The sequence below is a fragment of the Sinohyriopsis cumingii genome, chromosome 16 (genome assembly GCF_028554795.1).
Source record: "Sinohyriopsis cumingii isolate HCF-2022 chromosome 16, ASM2855479v2, whole genome shotgun sequence".
Classification (NCBI taxonomy): domain Eukaryota; kingdom Metazoa; phylum Mollusca; class Bivalvia; order Unionida; family Unionidae; genus Sinohyriopsis; species Sinohyriopsis cumingii.
In genome coordinates this window covers 79,575,005-79,591,432 of record NC_142976.1, presented here as the reverse complement: position 1 = coordinate 79,591,432, position 16,428 = coordinate 79,575,005, and the positions used below count along the sequence as shown (strand labels likewise).

Below are 16,428 nucleotides of genomic sequence, written 5' to 3'. Positions count from 1 at the left end.
GTTCTGGTAACCAGACTTCAGTCTGCGCCCGGTATGATATAATCGCGTCACTGACAATCAACGATACAAGCATGCTACAATCAATCATATACCGTAGCAGCGCTATTGGCAGCCACTTCTTTTCAGCCATGTGTCTACCGATCCAAATATAGCAACAGCGATGGAGTCCTGCCGCGAATTCAAATGATACTATGCGAGCGAATCCGGTTAAATCAAAATCAGGCAGTGGTCCATTAATAGCAACACGAGTCATTTCATGACTGGGGTGTCCAAATCGTTTGAAATATTCAGCGGCGGATCCATACCCGAGAAAACTCGCTGGATAACAGGCAACCATATCAACCGAGATCATAGCGTCGCGGTTGTATTCAGTGTTCCATAGTCCACCGTGATAGTATTCCAAACAACTGGATTGTACATCCGGTAGAAATTCCTTGCGCGTTGGTCTCCACGCATTTTTCCTTGCTGCAACATGAGCTACAACCGATGGAATCGTAAAACAATTTGTTAGCAGTTGTTCATCATGCTCTTCAAATTCCATGGCGGTTTTTTTCATCCTGTTGTGAAATGCTTCAGTGCGATATAAATCGCCGTTTGGTCTTACAAACTGATCAAAGGTATCCGCATCGTTTTCAGCGCTGCGAAGTAACCACACTGATACAGGGTCGTTTTTACACAAGTAGGCAATAGCATCAAATAGTTTCCTCTCCGCGAGAAAACCATCCCGGGAGAATTGTTCTCCCAGGAATTCTTCGGGTATATACTTTACTGTTCTATTCCGTGGAAATATTGTGATCACGGGCGTCCATGCGTGTTCGTTATGATCGATAATTTTGATTGGGGCTCCCTTCGATTTATACTTCGATTCGTATAATACTTCACCGGTTATCGTTGTAACGGTTATTGGAAATCTCAACGACGTTTCTAATCTCGCTATGTCGCTGATGGTTGCTCCACGCTCTTTTACGGTTAGTTCCCACTGGTTGATTTTGCTGCGTCGTAAATCAGTCAATTTGTTTCCTCGACACGCATTTGTAAAATGCTCTATTATTCGTTCTGCTACACAATTTATCCCAGTTGACTGTTTCATCGGTTTCAGTTTTCCGATATCAGGTTTCTTATTTAACGGGTATATTCCATAAACAACTGCTGTTTCAGGATACGCTCGTTCATAGTATGGTTTGTCAATTCCGGTTAACAACCCCGGCTTGGAGTCGCGGCTGACAGTGACTGTTTTCTTGTCGCTGAGAACTGGTTCAAATTTATCACGCATGATCCAATCGCCTGATTCCACCCGGACAATGAATTTTACTCTGAAGAAATACCTTTTACCGTCAAGTTGTGATATTATCATTGCTGCGCGGTTGTCGTTCATGGTAGCATCAACAATGCCATCAATTCGAAATGTTGACCAACTGTGAGATGCACCATCACGTTTGAATTCATTGATACAATCGCGTATTTTACTCAACAGGGTTTTATCGTTTATTAACGCTTTTGGTGTGTCCTTGAGGACTCTATCGAGATTAAACCTAATATTTTTCCGGGGCTTAATTACTGCTAATCTCTCAAACTCATCCATATAATTAAAACAAGTATTTAAATGAAAGAATATAGTATAATGAATCACTGCAAATGGTTGATGATTGGGTCGACAACCCCGTGCAATAAATCATGTAGAGGTGAATTCTGCGGATATCATTTACAAAGCGTTCGTAATGGTTCTCTTGGCCCCCTACCGTGCTTGGTTTGCCACGTCGGTGTAAGAGGAAAATCCCAGTTGTGTATTAATTGTGGCGGAAAGCGATACAGGGAACTAAAACGCTATTATGACAAGCGAATTAAAAACGCCGTCATTGACCCCACCGCCGATTTCGTCATTAAAACCCCCCAAGACTACGTTGAAAGATTCATAATTAAACCAAATAATAAATTAGACAAATAGTATTATTATACAAATGGACCAAGAATTTCAGCCGCATCCTGTGTTCGTCAGTTACGAGGCGTCTCGCGACGGCATTGTTAGAAACCGCAAACTGAAGAAGCCGGTTGGTACCGTAAATAATCACGGGTATTTAATGTTTGGTGCCGGAAAGAAGAAATATCTCTGTCACAGAATCATCTATGAATGTTTTCACGGATTAATCGAGAATGGGCTTGTTATTGATCATATTAATAATAATAAGACTGATAATTCTCTTACAAACTTGCAAGCCATCTCTCAGAGTGAAAATAGTAAAAAAGGCCAAACCGGTAAATACCCAAAGAAAGCAAAACCCGTAAAGTCATTTGATACAACAACTCACGAGGAAAAAATATTTCAGTCGATGAATGAAGCCAGTAGATACTTTGACATTTGTATCGCCTCAATACGAAAAGTAGCAGAACGAGTATATCAAACAGCAATCTCAAAAAAGACCGGGCATAGAATTCGATTTTCATATGTAGATACGAAGTCACCGGCGCCTATGGCGCTGACGAGGTCACGTCTAACGAATTATTAAACACCTCGGGATTGATACACGGGGTTTCATTTTTCTTTTTATTAATATTTTTGATATTAGAAACAAGATGTTTTATAAGAATAATGAATATCGAAGACATCAATAATATATTAGCCGAGATTTCAAAATTAAAAAATCAAGGAATTGAATTATCTGATGGTCTCGACAGTGAAAAAATATTATCCGATTATGAAATTATTAACGAACAATCGAAACGGGGGCGTTTTACCCTGGCCCGCGAGTATTTTTTTATAAAACGATTACAACATACGATCAATGAAAACTTGTACCACAATGACGCAAATGCATTCATTGGACTATTCACTGCCGTTGAAATAATACGAAAAAAACTTGGACGTGTTTATGAACGACGCAGGGAGATTTCTAGTAAAATCAAAAACATTAGAAGAATTATAGACGGAGCCTCCGGCGAGAAATTAGAAATTGCTTCGCAATTGCAATAATGGTAGGTGAATCACTTACTACTCGGCTAGCCAGAGAGCGGCTAGCAGCGCTTAAAAAGTTCATACCGTTACGAGACAGGGTCCGAGAACAACTTCAAACGCGGCAGCAAATGCAAACTGATTTTACTGTTGGAAGCGAACAACTCTTTGCCCCGGTAACTAAAGCGACCAAAGATGTTACGGCGGCAACTGTACCCGTTCTTGGTGCGCTTGAAAAGATAGCGGCAGAGACAAAACAAACAAAAAGGTCTTTAGAAACACTTCCTGCAAAAATAGCGGCTGCTACAACACGGAGGCCGCCACCACTCGCTATAACCGAACCACAAGAACCCTATGTTACAATGGCCGACGAAGAAGAACTAGGTGCTACTGCGAAAGAACCAGAAGAAGAAATACCCGAAGAAACACCAGAAGAAGAAATACCGGAAGAAAAAGAGGGGAATATACCCCGTATTGTACTCAAGAAGAGCACAATAGATGAAATTAGAGGCTTCAGCAGCAGGGAAGAATTAATTAATTTTACTGCCAACAATTTTGCTAAGAGCATACGAGATAAGAAGCATATCAATAGCGGTTACGAGAAAAATATAAAGTCGTTAAAGGACTGGGCAAGAATAGTGTATTTAGCAAGTAAACATAAAGATGCATTACCACATCGTAGTAAATCCGATTACGACGCATTCCACAAGGAAGTTAAGAGTATAACACCAAAAAAAGGAAAAGGATACCCTGTTGGTAAAGAATCCTACGGCGTTACCTGTCCTGGTAGTGTTCTCAGTGATATATCACGGCTGGAAGTACTAATTGGAGGAAAACGAGCCGGAAATAACTCTACGGAAATAATCAATGAGGCCGCTGATATTTGCAAGCGGTTATTTGCAGGCGGTATTATGGACATTAATGCATATCGAACGCTCATAGACGAACTCGTGGATGATTAATTGGAAAACTGGTGTTTTTAATAAGGATGATCATACACTACAACCATGATAAACCAGTACTCGTCTACGTGGTAAACTCGCGATTGCCTGTTTACCGCGCGTACTATGGAGATGGTCTCGGTAGCACCATTGCGGGGTTATTTACAAGAATGGCTCCAAAAGTAGCGCCGTTAGCCAAACAATTAGGAATGAAGGCTATTGATGTTATTCGTGATAAGGGTATTAGTGCTATTGGAGACGTTGCCGGAAAGGCGCTTTCAGCCGCGCGGGACAAACTAATGTCATTGGTGAAATTCAGGAGAAAAAAACAGATGCCATCAACGACAGTGATGCCTGCGAATATCAGTAAAGTAATAAATAACGCCGTGGAAGAAAAACTAGAGTCGTTGGCGGCGACTCAGTCGTTGGCGACGACTCCGTCGTTGGCGACTTCGCCATCCGCCGATGCGGCAACCAACGCGCTCATGAACGCGATAGCGGGGAGTGGTTTAAATTCAAAGAATTTACGACGAAAAAATCGCAATTGAAAACATCAACATGATAAATAATAGAATGTTTGCGCGTACCGCTGATCCCGCGTTTGATATGGACGCCCCAGTACGCAGGGATGATTCTGTCCGTGATTATCAATATTATTCTTATTATGCAGCGCAACCTGACCTACGATCGCGAATTGAACTTCAAGTCCAAGATACCAGTAAATATTTTTTGCCGTGTGAAGCGTTTATCGAAATCGAGGGAGAACTCGTGACAAATGCCGCCGATAATGCACCATACGCAGATGACCATCGTGTTCGAGTTGGCTTCGTCAACAACGGTATCATGGCGTTATTTGAGAGCGCCAGATATCTTATTGACGGGCGAGAAATTGAATCAATAGAACGCGAGGTTGATGTTGCAACGACGATAATTGGGTTGGCGAGATACTCGGATGATTATACAAGATCGGCGGGCCCATCTATAATGTTCGCAAAGGACTCCACCGATAACGCTGACCATATTCAGTACATCAACGTGCTGGCGGAAAGAGATACCGCAACTGACCCACAGGCTGAAGCAGCCAATCCAGACCGCAGAGCAAGACCAGGTGCTAATTTTAATATTATAAAAAGCACCAACAATGATTACAATCTAGGATTCGCAGCACGAGTAGGAATGTTGCAAGGACCACGCCGACAGTTTTCATGCGCGATTCCACTCCATCACATATTCGGATTCTGCAGAAATGTCAGAAAAGTTGTCTATGGGGCTAAGCATACAATCGCGCTGACGCGAAGGGGCGATGATAACAATGCAATATGGCGTGCTGCTGGTGTCGCCGCCGGTAAAGTCATTTTAACTAAAATGGCATTGTGGATGCCGGTGCTGACTCCATCAGTTACCACGGAAGCACGATTGTTAGCATTTATGGAACAGGGAGGGAAATCGCTGTTGAGTTGGCTAACGGTAACAACTGATGCTAAAGAGGATAACGTCGCCGATACGTTTACATGGCACCTGGCGTCAAAACAGGGTGTTTCAGCCCCGCGTCATATATTCATAGCGCTACAGAATAGGGAACGATTGGGTAATCAAGAACGCAGCCATATGATATTTGATCGATTAGGAGTCATGGAGGTTTCGCTGAGAATAAACGGACAACAGGAACCATCCGAGGATATACAGCTTAATTACGGCGACAACCATGTCGCACGTGTGTATCATCGATTGCTGTCATATATGGGTCGTGATCAAAACGTCGACACCGGTTTGCAAATATCACAACTTGATTTTAAAAACCTGTATCCGATTTATTACTTTTCGTTGGAACATCTTGATTTAACGAGACAATCCGTCGTTGATATACACTTCAGAGCTCGTATAGCCCCGGCTGGTGTTAATTATAGAGCGGTTGCTGTCATTCTCAGCGATAAATCAATGCTGCTAGAAGGTGTTGGTGGACGAATGAGAATCGTTGATGCGCCAGTGGAAAACATGTAATTGAAAGCATAAACGCGTTTACAATAAAATGTCGTATAGTGTCGTCAGTGTAGAGTTGACTGATGGTCAAGTCAAGAAATTACGATCAAAGTCGGCTAAACAATGCGGGACCACAATAACGCTGAAGCCGTCGCAGATGGCGGGTGGTAATCATAAGATATCGTTGACGGCGCGTCAAATAAAACATTTCAATGATGCGATGAAGAATAAAAAGGGTGTTCAAATAGATTTTTCAGCCGCAGCAATTAAAAACATGGAAAAGACCGGTGGAATATTTCCGCTGTTAGCTGCGATTCCGGCATTGATTGCCGCGGCCGCACCAGCAGTGGCTAAGGCGGCGGCGTTAGGAGCCGTTGGTACCGCGGCGGGGATGGCATTGAAGAAGGCAACCGGGAAAGGCTACAAAAAAAAACGACCCGTGGCCGGAAAGGGTCTAAGACTACCGGGAACCCCGTATTCATGGTACTCGGGAAAGGGTCTAAGACTACCGGGAACCGTTTATTGACTCGGGAGTCAATGACTCCTGAGTCTATGACTCCAATGTCTAATTTTGATTTAATAGATGCCGCAAACGCGCTAGCGATAAAAAACTTCAGAGGTGTTTTTATGAGGGATCAATTACCGGCGGCACCAAGGAATATTGAAACCGGCATAATTAACCTCGATGGGTCCTCCGGAGCGGGAACTCATTGGGTTGCGTACGCGATTGATCCGCGCGCGATCGTCTATTTTGATTCATACGGGTTAGCCCCGCCGAAAGAGTTCATGCGGTATATCCGGACGTGTTCAGCCCGGGCGTGTTCAGCCCGGGTTTTTTATTCCACGCTGCCAACACAGCAATTGAGTGACCCACCGATATGTGGCCGTGAGGTATTGAACGTACTCGCGGCGATTTCATCATCGCGAAAACCACCTCATGTGGTTGTAAACGAATACACTAGTGGAGTCGTAGAAGCTCAACGGATTTTAGAGAATAACATTTACAATAACGATGATTGATATTTGGGGACGACCGGTTTCGGCGCTGAAAGAATCCACGGAAACGGCCGCCGCCGACATAAAAAAACTAATTGAGGATGAAATCGCTGATATGTTGAATCTAACAAGTGTTGACCCGGGCGAAATAGTTGTATTTCAAGACCGCCAGGGTAAATTGAAATCCGGTAATGTGTCGCTGGATGACGTTTTAACACGACGGCGTGATGCCGCCGAGAACACCATCGCGTTGTATACCGGCGACGGACTACTCAAACCGGGTAGACATATAGTGGAGATAGAGAATACGATAGAATTAATCCAAGACGGTGTTATAAGGTTGAATAGATCAATAATCGAACTCGAAGGGCATGTGAAAGCAACTATCGATAGATTTTTTGGGTACCCGATAGTATTCGAACCAAATCTTGCAACAATAAAAAATACTATTTTGGAGTTTACGACGCTGTCGGGCCAATTTTACACGTTACGAAAAAATGTTAACAGGATCGATGACAACTTTGATAAATTCCTTGGTAAAAAAAATACCAAGCCGGATGAAATCACAATAACTATAAATGATATCACTGCGTATGGACAGGAAATAGAAACAATCAAAACTGATGTTGAAGCGAACAAAAAGGGTGTGGACGCGCATGAACGGGAAATAGAAATAATCGGCGCTAATGTTGCAACGATCATAAATAATGTAGACTCGCATGGACGGAAAATAGAAACAATCAAAACTGATGTTACAACGATCATAAATAATATGGACACGCATACACAGGAAATAGGAACAATCAAAACTGATATTGAAGCGAACAAAAAAAATGTAGACGCATATTGGCGGGGAATAGGATTAATCAAAACTGATGTTGCAGCGAACAAAAAAGGTATAGACGTACATACATATGAAATAGGAACAATCAAACTTGATGTTGCAGCGAACAAAAAAAGTATGACCGAGAATACACGGGAAATAGAAACAATCAAAACTAATGTTGCAACGAACAAGAATAATATAGACGCGCATTGGCAGGAAGTAGGAATAATCAGAACTGATGTTGAAGCGATTAAAGACGGGCTACCGAGAGTAGCAGAGCAATTCGAAAAAATAAAAATCCCTCATGAGAACATCATCAACACAGTATACACAATTCGGCATGGATCATTCGATTGGACTCCTACACAGAATACAGTAAATATCACCGCAACTGTTAAGGGCATTTATCGATTGACACTGGTTTCAATGATGCAGTTTAATATATTATCGTCGAGTTCATCCGGGTTTAACAATACAATATCAACAATTATAGACAAGAACGCAACTGAACAGTTTACAATTTATGCCGTTGATAGAAATCTAGCCCGGGCAAACATTACATGGTATGTGGAATTTGTAGCGAATCTAAGTAATTAAAAACACTAGTTCTTTTAAAATAAAAATGACCACCAAGGAAATTGAATCAGAGGTATCACCGACGTCACATCAATATCGATTCGATACCGCAAAAGAATTTTCCGCGAACTTGAAAACGCTTTCCGAACAATACCGTGTAAAAATAAAAAAATACCGTCGTAAAATAACCGCCATCGACGCGGTCGTGTACTCGGTGTCGGGTATAGTAGCTGGCGCCGGTGTTATTTTATCCACGGTGACCACGATAACCCCAATCGCTGTTCCAATCGCTGTCTCCGCAATGACAACAGTTGCTGGAGTTGCCAACGCAATCACTAGGAAGATATCATCGTGTTTTCAGAAAAAACTCAACGAGTATACAGTAAAACATCAAATAGTATCCGACGCATACTCGAAATTATCCGGGTTGATCTCGTTATCGATTGATAATTTGTTCGTATCCGATGTTGAATTCTCCACGATGGTCCAGTTATATAGCTCCGCGATGTCAAAAATCGAGGATTTTCAACTGGAAGCCGAAACCACCTGGTTGTTAAAATTAGACACTAAAAACAACGAATAATAATAATGTCGCTGAACCCCGAAGGGTCTCAATTACTTCAGCGGATCGCGGAGAACACCACTCCGGTACAAACAAGTATGATATCGATAACATCAACGAAACCCGAATTCAGTGTGAACTTCCCATCACCGGTTCCAGTAAAGGAAATAGCGCTGGCAAAATTGCGAGTATATCACAGTTGGCCTAATATCCGAGCGGACGCATTTAACGGACAACAACCTAATAACTCGCTGGTTTTTGCACGGACAAATAAACCCGATGGGACCCCAAACTGGGAGGAGGTTACAATACCAACTGGGTCATACCAAATAGAGCAAATCAATAAAGAATTTCAACGCAGGATAAAATCGATCACAGGAAAGGAATCAAAAATCGCTATTACGGTTCATGAACCGACGTTATCGTCGACGATTGAAATAAGCACACCGGGGTATATGGTTGATATTTATAACAGTTCAATAAGAACCATACTAGGATGGCCTGAGAATCCACCCGCGGACACCCCCCCATCAACTATCCTCAGACACGATAACGGAGATGGTGGTAGGCATATTGCCCCGTACAACGTAAATATCGCATCAGTGATAGCGATCAATCTAGTGTGTGATGTTATCGAAGGGAGTTATCAGGTGGATACCAAGCAATCAAATCAAGCTCAACAGGGGTATATCCTTTATTCGTTTTCACCAACAGCCCCTCCGGGATTTTTGATCATTGAGAGTCCGATTAATCCGGTCTATATGCGATGCCATGATCGGTTTTTAACGAGAATTAATTTCAGACTTACCGATCAGTCAAATAACCTAATTGATCTGCAAGAGGAGGAGTTAGTGATCACTCTGTTTGTAAGATCATTGTAAATAACCACTTAGCAGCAGAGGGGCAATGACATCGACGTGGTCGTCGATGTGCTTACCGGACGCTGACGACGCTGGGGATCGGCGCGCAGAAGGTGTTAATTAAACCAAATGACGACGCGACGATCCCCCAACGACGTCGTCGTTTTTTTTTTACCAGGCGCTGACGACACTAGATCGTTGAGTGCAGAAAGTAATAATTAAGCAAAATAACGATTGGACAAAATGTCCGATTCGCCCCCTCTGCTGCTCATGCAGTGTATTTTTGTTTACATAATTAAGCCTAAGGATGAATAAGAAAATGAGCATATAATAAAATGGTTACTGTATTTGTATGGGAAAATATGAACTCGTTTTTTCGGATGGATATACTGCACACCCAAGGTTGTGTAGCATTTACAACCAAAAACCTTGTTCATATTTTCCCATACAAAAGCAATAACTTATAACTACTTTTATTTAAATTTAAATATGTTTTGAATAATGGAAAATTGGTTGTCTATAGATTTTGTTTCAAACTGAATTGTTTTTGTTTCTTTTCACTTTTCAAAAACCAAGGTAGATAGTGCATAAAGAAAACTGAACTCTTTTCAGTTTATTTAACAATCAACACAAAAAATGCATATATCTATCATTTGATTTTGTGCACACACAAAAAAACAAAAAAACAAGCCACAACCAAGAATCATGTTGGGCTTCGAAAATGTCACAAATTGCAATATATTTGTCTTCTTGGCAACACAATATTCCATATGGTGATTCTTTTGGCAATGACATTTTTGGCTGTTAAAACTTGTATATACAATCATGGGTCTGAAGTGGATAAATTCAAAGCCAATATAAAAGGAAACTTGGTTACAAAATGCACTGGAATATAACGATTTTTACATACACGGTTCCTACGCTTTTCTAAATATAAATTTCCAGGTCTTTTCCAGGTTTTTTCCAGAATGAAATTAATTTTTTTCCAGGTTAACATATGACCATTACTGAATGGAATTAATGAACAATTTAATTACAAAACATGCATTTTCCAAATCTGAAGATGTTTCTCTTTCAAGACTTTCCAAAACATGTCAGAAAAGATAATCATGTACAAAACCACAAAATGAGTCGCACAAAACAAATCTGACTATATTCCTATAAATTGGTATTTAAAGCCATTTCAATGTACAGAATTACAGAATACAAATCATAACTTTACTTTGCTGACCTACATAATGTTGCTACGTGGAAACAACATAATGAGCATAAATTATTTTGTTTCCTTTGAAACCTTTAATTCTAATGAATTCTAGAGCAATATATGTGCATGTTATACAAAGTAAACATTTCCTATCACAGCATGGAAAAAAAAAAACAATAAATGCAAAATATTAGCACCTGATCTTGTAATAAAAAAAGTTGAACCCTGAATTTTAATGTGTGCCAATAAAATCTCAAACAAGATTTTTCAATCAACCTAAACTCCTTAAGACGATTTGGTTAAAATTCCATCATTTAAAAATATTTACAAAAGGATTGATTTAAATTTTGACAAAAGACCTTCAAAATTAGATACTGTTGTATAAACAAGGACTGAATTTTCTGTAAAATCAACGAGTCTTCTTGTCGTTCAATAAACCTCTATAAATGTACCAAAACCTCTATTGATACATGGGCTCTTATAGTTTCTTATTATACAATAAAAGGGATGACAATTTCCCATTTACCCTGCATTATTTTTAAGATCTGAAACCAATGCGTCAAGCTACATGTCACTGTGTAATAGTTTCACACAAAAGTTCAGCTCTGAGATTCTACATTTCTGTAATACGGGTTTCCTCCAAATATTCCAACTCCATTTGTCACATTTGGACACTGAGGATGAAGTATGGGTTCAGAGCAATTACATATCAAAAATTTGTATTCTGCCACCACTGTAAGATGGCTTAACAGCCGGTCTAGCAAATTTAAATCGACATATACCTGCATGGAATCAATAGGAAAATAAGCTATTTTCTCAAAAATGGCACGGATTATATTCGTTATGTCTTTATTCCGCTGACAGAATAGACAAAACTTGGCATAGCTGAAACCTGACCCAGTACTCACCATTTGTGTTAATAGTCACATGACATCACAACTCTCAAACAACAACATTGGAGGTCCAATAGTCACATGCTATCAACAACAAACTCCTTTTTAATGTCGTTGAACAAACTTCAATTACATTAAATGAAAGTCTAATACCTTTTGTAAAAACCAGAAAGAATATATAATTCTCAACTAAAAGAAACTTGGCCAGTCTGATTCATCAAGCAGAGTAGTCTGGTTCCCTGCTTCGTATGCTCCCTGCATGAGAGAGCATATGAGAGAGCATATGTCAACGTGATACAACAAAACTCGGGAAGTAGGTCTCGGAATAAATAGAGACTTTGTACTCTTTCGTTTCTGTATTTTTATTACAACTAGTATATGATTTTCATCTTAAAAAATTTCTACAATATTTGAAAATGACGGTGTGTGTATGTGTGTGCTTATGCCAAATGTTGAGACTGCCTTGCAATAAAAACTCACTGATATGTACCTGTTCATAATGGAATTACACATATATAGGAGCTGGAGACATGCACATATAAACTAATTAGATCCCGAACTGAATGTGAAGTTGCCTAGGCTTGCTGTGTAAGTACCCATATGAGTGTGTGGTGATGACAAAGTGATAGGAACTTGTAAAAGCAGAAGTTTGTAGCGATAGAAAATGTTGAAAATATAGATGGAGTATACTTTCCTTAGAAGATAAAAATTCCTCCAACTTGTGGTGCTATATCTTGCACAGAGATTCTGACTTTTGTGACGTATCTCCTGAAAAGAGCATGTGGGAGATCACTGCCTTACTGCCATATTGGTAGGCAGACAACCATTAGCTCCCTTTAGCTAAACATACTATCTAGAAGGGCTGAATTTGCAAGGTAGTAGTAGTTCTCCTAAGGTATTATGATTGGGTAACGTATTTGAAGAAGAAATACTGTTTATTTTGAAAACAAAAAAAACCCACTTCATTATATGCCTTTTACATGTAGCATGTATAAACAGCAAGCAATTATTACTGGAGCTGATGTGATTTGTGTAGTTCAAACAGCTGTAATTAAAAGGCAAATGCCATTTATATACCACCGTTTCACATATTACTTGAATGGCTGTCAGTAGCTAGTGATACATGTTTGAAGACTGCAGTGGGTGAGCCCATTGTAGTAATTTGCATAGGTAAAGATCACAAAGTAGAATAATGCAGGATAGGCAAATCAAAGAGGTGCATGTGAAAAGAAGAAAAGTAATTGCATATCACTGCCCTGAATGAGGATAAATACTCATTTGTATTAAAGATTTTAACAAGTTTCTAAACAGTGGCGATGTTTCTTTGAAGTCAGAGTTTACTCCATTTATAAAAACACTAAGCATGATCATTTCATTTGTTAGAATATTGTTCATATATGGCTTATTTTTGAAGGTGATTTAGGAAGCAATTAGCTATTAGCAAAGCAGGCAAAGCCCAGCAAACATAAATTTTAGAAGTTCTGGCTGACAGTCTTCCTTCATGAAGCATGACATCAAATTGATGAGGGGGAGCATTTAATTCTTGAATGAATGAGAGACTTAAGCATTATACATGACTCATCATACATTGTAAACTTTGATCACAGGATATTATGAAAAATATCAACACCATATTTAGTGACATTTTTTAAATTTGGTGACAAAATGTTGAGGTTGGTGATTTTTGGGTCAACAACTTTTTTATAGCCAGCGCCTTGAATATTACTTCCATTTTCATGACTTGTAGAGAATAAGACTTTCCATTTTATGGTTCCCAACCGCAAAAAAATAATTATGCATATACAGGGTAAAAGGCTATAATTTTGCTGATATAGACCAAGCTGAATTTGCACTACATTTAATCAGAAATTTTGAAAAAATACTCGTAACAGCCAATTATGCTGCAGTAGTAGACAAATAAATTTACTTTTGCAACCACTGTTATATAATTCAAGTAAACTGAAGTTAACTGATATCTGATCTAAAATGTTGCCAAGGTGACAAAATAATCAGCACATAATATATTTAAAAATTAAGTAAAAGAAAATACCCAATTTAATTTTCTTCTTAACTTCTTAACATTAAAATATTAGTCATAAAATCTAAACTTGAAAAGGGTTATTCAAAACTTATTATACAAACAGTGATAACTGAGGCTAATATTGATCAATGGGAATAATAAAACAATATAAATTAATAATAAAATACAGAATATTTAGAAAAGATATATGCAAGTACAGTATCTAACAACATGATCAATGTACTGTCATAAAGAAACAATGTATGGAATTTTAGATTTCTATTCAAACATACTTCTTCATATGACAGACAAAAATAATACAGACAAATATAGGGTATATTATTTTCCAATGCAATTAGTTCCACGTATATGTAAAGGAGTAAACATTAAATGGCTAGAAAACAACTCGCGCAATGTAGTATGTTACGTGTATTTCTCAAAATTAAGAATTTAAATTTTGACAGTAAGCAAAATCTTCATTAAGTTGCAATGAGACTGTCTGACATATCACAAACCACAAACCTTATAATGTGTACTGCTTAACTGTATCTCTAACAACGGAGTTTTCACTTAAGGTACTAGAGATTTTATTAATGCTAAATTCTGACTACTATTATTATTATTATATCCAAAACTCTTTAAAAATTTAAATGATGAGTTGCCATTCATTTGTGGATGCAAAATGTGCAATAATATTTTATGCAAAATTGACTTCACACTTCATAAGTATGCAAGGGCAAAGAGAGATTAGAAATTCACCTGTTACAACTCAATTAGCACATGGAGAAAAAAAACATCCACTGCAGGATGATGCAAAAATCAATCCATCTTCAAAATATGGACAATCATCATGTATGTGAATCATCTCTTATCTATGACCTTTATGAGGAGATTCAAAATAAACAATCATTTTTATTGCTGAAATTCTCATTGTTCTCACATCACAAGTGTAAGTCATTGTATATATTTAACTATGTGGATGTCAATAATGGTAAAATGAAGAAACAAAATAGTGTATTTTCAAATCCATTGCTGCAAAATATTTTAATAAATGTGATTATCCATTACATATCAGTAAATGACTGCCTTTTGTATTGACATGCAAATAATACATATTGAAATTGAGGGTGGATAAACAGAATGCAGGACAAATGTGTACAATGTCTGAAACATGCAGTAAAGATTGCAATACAATGTCATCTATGTATGAAGTCAAACATGTAGTAAAGATTGCAATACAATGTCATCTGTGTATGAAGTCAAACATGTAGTAAAGATTGCAATACAATGTCATCTGTGTATGAAGTCAAACATGTAGGAAAGATTGCAATACAATGTCATCTGTGTATGAAGTCAAACATGTAGTAAAGATTGCAATACAATGTCATCTACGTATGAAGTCAAACATGTAGTAAAGATTGCAATACAATGTCATCTACGTATGAAGTCAAACATGTAGTAAAGATTGCAATACAATGTCATCTGTGTATGAAGTCAAACATGTAGCAAAGATTGCAATACAATGTCATCTACGTATGAAGTCAAACATGCAGTAAAGACTGCAATACAATGTCATCTGTGTATGAAGTCAAACATGTAGTAAAGATTGCAATACAATGTCATCTACGTATGAAGTCAAACATGTAGTAAAGATTGCAATACAATGTCATCTACGTATGAAGTCAAACATGTAGTAAAGATTGCAATACAATGTCATCTACGTATGAAGTCAAACATGTAGTAAAGATTGCAATACAATGTCATCTGTGTATGAAGTCAAACATGCAGTAAAGACTGCAATACAATGTCATCTGTGTATGAAGTCAAACATGTAGTAAAGATTGCAATACAATGTCATCTGTGTATGAAGTCAAACATGTAAAGATTGCAATACAATGTCATCTACGTATGAAGTCAAACATGTAGTAAAGATTGCAAATACAATGTCATCTGTGTATGAAGTCAAACATGTAAAGATTGCAATACAATGTCATCTGTGTATGAAGTCAAACATGTAGTAAAGATTGCAATACAATGTCATCTGTGTATGAAGTCAAACATGCAGTAAAGACTGCAATACAATGTCATCTGTGTATGAAGTCAAACATGTAGTAAAGATTGCAATACAATGTCATCTGTGTATGAAGTCAAACATGTAGTAAAGATTGCAATACAATGTCATCTGTGTATGAAGTCAAACATGTAAAGATTGCAATACAATGTCATCTGTGTATGAAGTCAAACATGTAGTAAAGATTGCAAATACAATGTCATCTGTGTATGAAGTCAAACATGTAGTAAAGATTGCAATACAATGTCATCTACGTATGAAGTCAAACATGTAGTAAAGATTGCAATACAATGTCATCTGTGTATGAAGTCAAACATGTAGTAAAGATTGCAATACAATGTCATCTACGTATGAAGTCAAACATGTAGTAAAGATTGCAATACAATGTCATCTACGTATGAAGTCAAACATGTAGTAAAGATTGCAATACAATGTCATCTGTGTATGAAGTCAAACATGTAGTAAAGATTGCAATACAATGTCATCTGTGTATGAAGTCAAACATGTAAAGATTGCAATACAATGTCATCTACGTATGAAGTCAAACATGTA

General features: G+C 38.3%; 1 protein-coding gene across 1 annotated transcript in view; it reads right to left on the bottom strand.

Moving 5' to 3' along the window:
* Positions 1 to 16,428, bottom strand: part of LOC149780868 (uncharacterized) — a 144,048-nt gene that overhangs the window by 18,027 nt on the left and 109,593 nt on the right. The gene's annotated exons all lie outside the window — the stretch shown is intronic.